This window comes from Marmota marmota, unplaced genomic scaffold (assembly GCF_001458135.2).
Source record: "Marmota marmota marmota unplaced genomic scaffold, marMar, whole genome shotgun sequence".
Lineage (NCBI taxonomy): Eukaryota > Metazoa > Chordata > Mammalia > Rodentia > Sciuridae > Marmota > Marmota marmota.
In genome coordinates this window covers 42,057,177-42,063,008 of record NW_026000108.1, presented here as the reverse complement: position 1 = coordinate 42,063,008, position 5,832 = coordinate 42,057,177, and the positions used below count along the sequence as shown (strand labels likewise).

General features: G+C 43.0%; 1 protein-coding gene across 2 annotated transcripts in view; it reads right to left on the bottom strand.

Moving 5' to 3' along the window:
• Cracd (capping protein inhibiting regulator of actin dynamics) overlaps positions 1-237 on the bottom strand; it is a 237,952-nt gene extending 237,715 nt beyond the window's left edge. The window contains exon 1 of one of the 2 annotated variants that reach the window (XM_048784526.1): positions 69-237. The gene's annotated coding sequence lies outside the window, so the exon portion shown is untranslated. The remainder of the gene's footprint in view (positions 1-68) is intronic. The other variant, XM_048784528.1, reaches the window with a different exon arrangement.
• Between the last annotated feature and the right edge of the window lie 5,595 nt (positions 238-5,832).

The following is a 5,832-nucleotide window of genomic DNA, read 5'->3' as shown; positions in this document are numbered from 1 at the left end:
GCGGAGGGGAGAAGCCCGCCCGCTGCCCCCATTGTCTGGCTCCAGCCGCGAGCCGAGTAGCCGCTCACCTGCGGTCCCCAACTGGCGGCCCCGGCTCGCAGAGCGGCTGGCGGGCGACGCGCGGTCTTGGAGGGCACAGCGGCACAGCCCGCGAAGCCTCCGCAGCAGCAGCAGCAGCAGCAGTCGCAGCAGCAGCCCGGCAGCGCACCCGCCTCTCAGGCGCCCGCGGCCTCCATTGCTCTCCCCGCCGCCGCCACCGCGCGGCACTGCACGCCCAGCCCCGCGCGGCGTGGTCACATGCTCTGCCAGCGCCCCGGGCGCTCGGACCCGCGCCGCCGCCCCGCCCGGCTGCGCCCCAGGACAGTCGCGGGCTGTCGCCGGTCACCAGGAGCGCGTGTTCCCTCCTGCGCCCAGCTGTGCTGGATAGGCGCTCACCAAAAGACACCCTGGGGGTGCCCAGAAACCCCGAGCCGGCCCCAATAAAGGGCGTGGGACTGATCACTGCCCTGACCACTACTCCAGGGGATGACCGGAGGGAGGCTGAACACGTGGCCTCACAGGTTACTGTAGTGGGCTCACGGCGAAGTGCACCTTGCCTGGGTTAAGAACCCAAGACCATCAGTCACACTTCACGGGACTCAAATCGGCCGTACTCACTTGAGCCGCAGACTAAAGAGCGATGTGCTTCCCAGAGGCAGTTTGGACCTCCAGAATCCCAACCATAAGAATGTCACTGAGAGTCTTACAAGTTGATAGATGAACTTCCACCCCCGAAATAGCAAAACTAGAAATGGTATTGCAGAGTCGCTGTACATCCCAAAGGAGTGATATTGGCATCAAGTATTATTACCCCCCACCGTCATAATGAAATTAAATACTGACTTTGCTGTTTTAAGGAAAATAGTTCCTTATCTTTTCCTTTTAAGGATGAAGCAGAAGCACTGGATAGCTTTCCTCCATACGTTTTGCTTTGGCTATTTCAATGGAACCATTTAAAATCTAGTGGTCTTTTTTAGTTGCTATACTTGCAAAGGTGCTTTAAAAATAATTTAGTGTCTTTTTAAATAGAAAATTTAAATCAAAGCAAAAATCTTTTGTCTGCCACAAAAAGTAGAGAAGATGGAAGATAATCTAAATATGTACTGGATATTGAGGCAAATGTGCCAATGCCAAAAATAAGACAAATAACTTTAATGCAGGAACATGACTTAGGAGGAGCAAAGTTGATCCTGGAAGAATGTAGTTCATTTTGCCCCATCTAATTGTTTTTTTTTCCCTAGTAAATACTTTAATTAACAGTATAAAAATAGGTTGTTTATTTTTGTGAACATAGATGTCTTTCAGTTGTTCAATGCTTGCCTATCCTAAACTATGTCTGCTTTGTTCCAAATAAGAATAATGAAGAGTTATAGAAAGAGTTGAGCAAGTTCCTTTTGACTTGATTTAATAGCACTAAAAGTTCCCAGGAGCCAAAACTCCAATCTGTGCAGAACATGTAATTGGGTTCTTGTAGTCTTGCCAACTACATGAGAACTATCCTCTACAAATTCAGATTAACATAAGTCAAGTATAGGTCTACTGTCTTTTTGTTTTGCAGAACAGCCAAAAAATGAAATCTGTGCAGAACATGTAACTGAGGTATTTTTCTTGATTATTGTAGTCTTGCCAACCACATAAGAACTACTCTACTAATTCATGGAAGGGGCTACTACTGGGCGTGTAGAGAGCAGAAGCCAGAGATACTGTGAAATACACTGCAATACTCAGGACACAACCAAGAATTATCTGTCATGGCCAAAATACCCATAGTGGCAGAGTTACTAAGTGCTGAATTAGACTAAGAACTTCAAAGTCTTTTGAGTCTATAATCCACCATGTCTGGGGATTATCCCTTTCCTGTGTGTATCCACTTTGAATTTTAGAACTTTGGAAAGGAGTACATTCTTTGGATGAGAGATGAGGCTAGAGAACTGAGTGAGACAAAAAAATAATTGTACGAATAAAATCATATCGACAAATAAGAGGAGAAAGCTGAAGTAATGGGAATATTGTGTGTGATGTATCTTAACTGTGCCTTGCAACTTCTTCATAACATGCCTACTCCCAACAGTTTTATCTCCAAAATGAGAAACTGACATATCTCCATTTTGAAAGTTTCCATTAATCTGGCATAAAGCTTTTAATTCCTTGCTGACTCTGCCAGTGTTGTTGGGAATATTCAGAGTCCAAGATGAGTGAGGGGGCTTATGAAAATGGCTCAGGAGACAAGCAGTATTTCCTGAGATGGGTGAGAAGCAGAGCACCTCTTCTTTTCCTGTCTGTGGTACTAACTTTATGTGCCTAAGGACAGGACCATCACTTATCTTATATCACTTAACTAAGGATATCTTGGGACATTTCTTCAAATCTGTAAAATGAGGGAAACTGTTATATATCACACATGCTGTTGTTGATGTACCAGAAACTAATGCAGGATCTTGTTCGTGTTAAGCAAGCACTCTACCCCTGAGCAAATCCCCAACCCCACAACCTACTTCAAAATTACAAAGTAATTATTGCATCTGAAAATAAAGTAATGGAAAATATAGTAGGCAAATACTAGAGGAAGAAAATATGTAGGCCCCGGCCTGATGGAACATGCCTAAATCCCAGTGACTCCAGAGGCTGAGGCAGGAGAACTGACAAGTTCAAAGCCATCCTGGGCAACTTAGCAAGACGCTGTCTCAAAATTAAAAAGAAAAAAGGAAAGAAGGGAGCCAGGGAGGGAGGGAGGGAGGAAAAGAGAGAAGGCTGGGAATGTAACTCAGTGACAAACTCCTCTGGTTCAATCTCCTAGTACACACATACACACACACACACACACACACAAATAATGACAAAAAGCCTGTGGGGGTTACAGCCCAAGAGATTCTCAGTGAAGATCTGTAGGCTTTAATGCATAAATTGGAAAACAAGAAAGGTCAAAACTAAGCTAAGTATAATCAAGAACATAGATGAATAAAAGAGAAAGCAGGAATAAGGAAGGAACGAAAGCAAAAAGTAATGAGATAGAAAATCAACAGTAGATTTGAACATCAAAGTTAAAAATAAAAGTTGATTTTTGGAAAAAAAATTTGATACTCTAGTTTTTATCAGTCAGGAGACATAAAAATAGAAAGACACAAGAAAATAGGAAGTATAGGATGATATTTAAAAATTAGATAAAATAGAGCTTATCCAGAAAAAAATAATAATTAACAAACTTAAGAAGGGGAAGAAATTTTGATTCGTAGAAGCAGCTGAAAAGGTGGTCGATGTTTTCCTATGAGAGCGACACCTGCCTAGATGATGTAATGAGTCCGGCTCCAACAAACTCTCAAAAGAGCTAATAATTTCCATAGAATGCAAAAGATTTCCAGAATATGGGGCTGGGGATGTAGTTCAGTTGGTAGAGTGCTTACCTCGCATGCACAAGTCCTGGGTTCAATCCTCAGCACCACCAAAGAAAAAAAAAAAAAAAAGGATTTCAGAACACGGGGAAAGAGGAATTCCCAACTCAGTCTAGGAAGCTAGCATACTATGAGGACAGAGGGGAACAATGCTGCTTGTACACAGCAGCTTGCTCTGGGCCAGACCCACGGGTGAGCATCAATAAAGAATCCAAATAAAATACCAGACACTCAAAATCAATAGTGCTTTGAAAATAATAGTGTAGTTCAGGAAATGAATCGTTGCGATAGTGGCACAACATCGTGAATAGACTTAATGCCACTGAATTGTGCACCCAAAATATAGTAAACTATATCTTTTACCACAATAGAGAAAATAACATTCCAGGTGTTGGGAGGCAATTCTCCAAAAATCTCCTTTCTGCACATCTTTTCTCCAACTTAAAAATGCCAGAGAGGATTATCACCATCAGGAAAGGGCTACAAGTAGAGATAGGCTAGTGGGACAAACTCCTTGTCATCTGTCCCTAGTGAGTAAGCCAGGAGTTGACATGAGTGCCTCTATACTCTGATTTTACAACTTTCATGATATAGTTGAGGTGCTGTTGGTGGGCAAATCAGAAGCCTTAGCTTTGGAGACTAGACAGGGTGTTCTTATCCTTCTACCAGCGAAACTGGCTGGTGACTCCAGGGATATTAGGAGGCCTGCTTGCTAAGTGTCATTTCTTTGTCCTGTTGGGCAGATTTATAATGCACCCAAGGAGACAGACCATCAAAAAGGAAGCTCTGCTCACTATTGGACTTTTTGGTACTGAAGACAGAATGTGCCTCACTTGGGCATTCTGTTTGGTCTTTTATATCAGCTAACCCACGAATCAGCATTCTTTGAGTGGGGCCAAACCAATAGCACTGAATACTCTCTTTGTCCCTTGGATCCTACATTGCAGTTTGGCAACATGTCATATGGTTTGCCTGAGTCAAGAAATTGCAGCAGCTGGCAATCTAACCTGATACCATTATCTGTCATCCCTGTGTGCTATGAAAAGAGACTCTCATGGGCACGGCTGCTCCTGAATCAATTGCTCTACCTAATGCTACCAGTGCAAGCTCCCAAACATGGACTCCACCTTGCACAGGTACAAACACACAAATTGGCATTACCTTTTTTCAGTCTGACTGGTACTAACTCATCTGCTTCTCCTGACTGCCGAGCAGCCTTGCAAGGCCATGTAGGGCTATCAGGGCTATCAGTGGCACGGCCCATTTGATGATCCAGACAATGTAAATGATGGTCCAAATGGAGTTTAACAACAAAACTGAAACTGGAGGACATTGTGACCCTATGTGTTAGACATTTGTATGTGAGAGAGCCACCAACTGTCTTGTCCATTGTGGATGAGGGTTGCTTTCTTGCGCTTTTATCACCTCCTGCCCTTGGTGGTGACACCAGAGATTAGCAGGTCACCCTAAACTGTATGTCATACAAGTCAACACATTAGCTTTAGACCACATCCTGGATTTCCAAATAACACCCACCGCTGTTCCCCATGATAGTCGATTGTGTTTGGGATCCTGGGAGGTGTGATTTCAGCTGCTACTAACCTTTCTGTTGCTGACTAACTTCTTGCTGCTTGGGTTTCTTGCTGTTTGGGTTTTGTTGTTGATTGAAATTAGCTTTAATCAGTATTTTTTTGTGGGAATATTTTTTTTGCTTATTCTTTTTTTTATTATTAGTTGTTCAAAACCTTACAAAGCTCTTGACATATCATATTTCATACATTTGATTCAAGCAGATTATGAACTCCCATTTTTATCCCGTATACATATTGCAGATTCACATCAGTTCCACATCCACTGTTTTACATATTGCCATACTAGTGTCTGTTGTATTCTGCTGCCTTTCCTATCCTCTACTATCCCCCTCCCCTCCCCTTCCCTCTCCTCCCAACTTCTCTCTCTACCCCATCTACTGTAATTCATTTCTCTCTCTTGTTTTTTTCCCCTTTCCCCTCATTTCCTCTTATATGTAATTTTGTATAACCCTGAGGGTCTCCTTCCATTTCCATGCAATTTCCCTTCTCTCTCCCTTTCCCTCCCACCTCTCATCCCTGTTTAATGTTAATCTTCTTCTCATGCTCTTCTTCCCTACTCTGTCCTTAGTTACTCTCCTTATATCAAAGAAGACATTTGGCATTTGTTTTTTAGGGATTGGCTAGCTTCACTTAGGATAATCTGCTCTAATGCCATCCATTTCCCTGCAAATTCTATGATTTTGTCATTTTTTAATGCAGAGTAATACTCCATTGTGTATAAATGCCACATTTTTTTTTATCCATTCGTCTATTGGAGGGCATCTAGGTTGGTTCCACAGTCTTGCTATTGTGAATTGTGCTGCTATGAACAT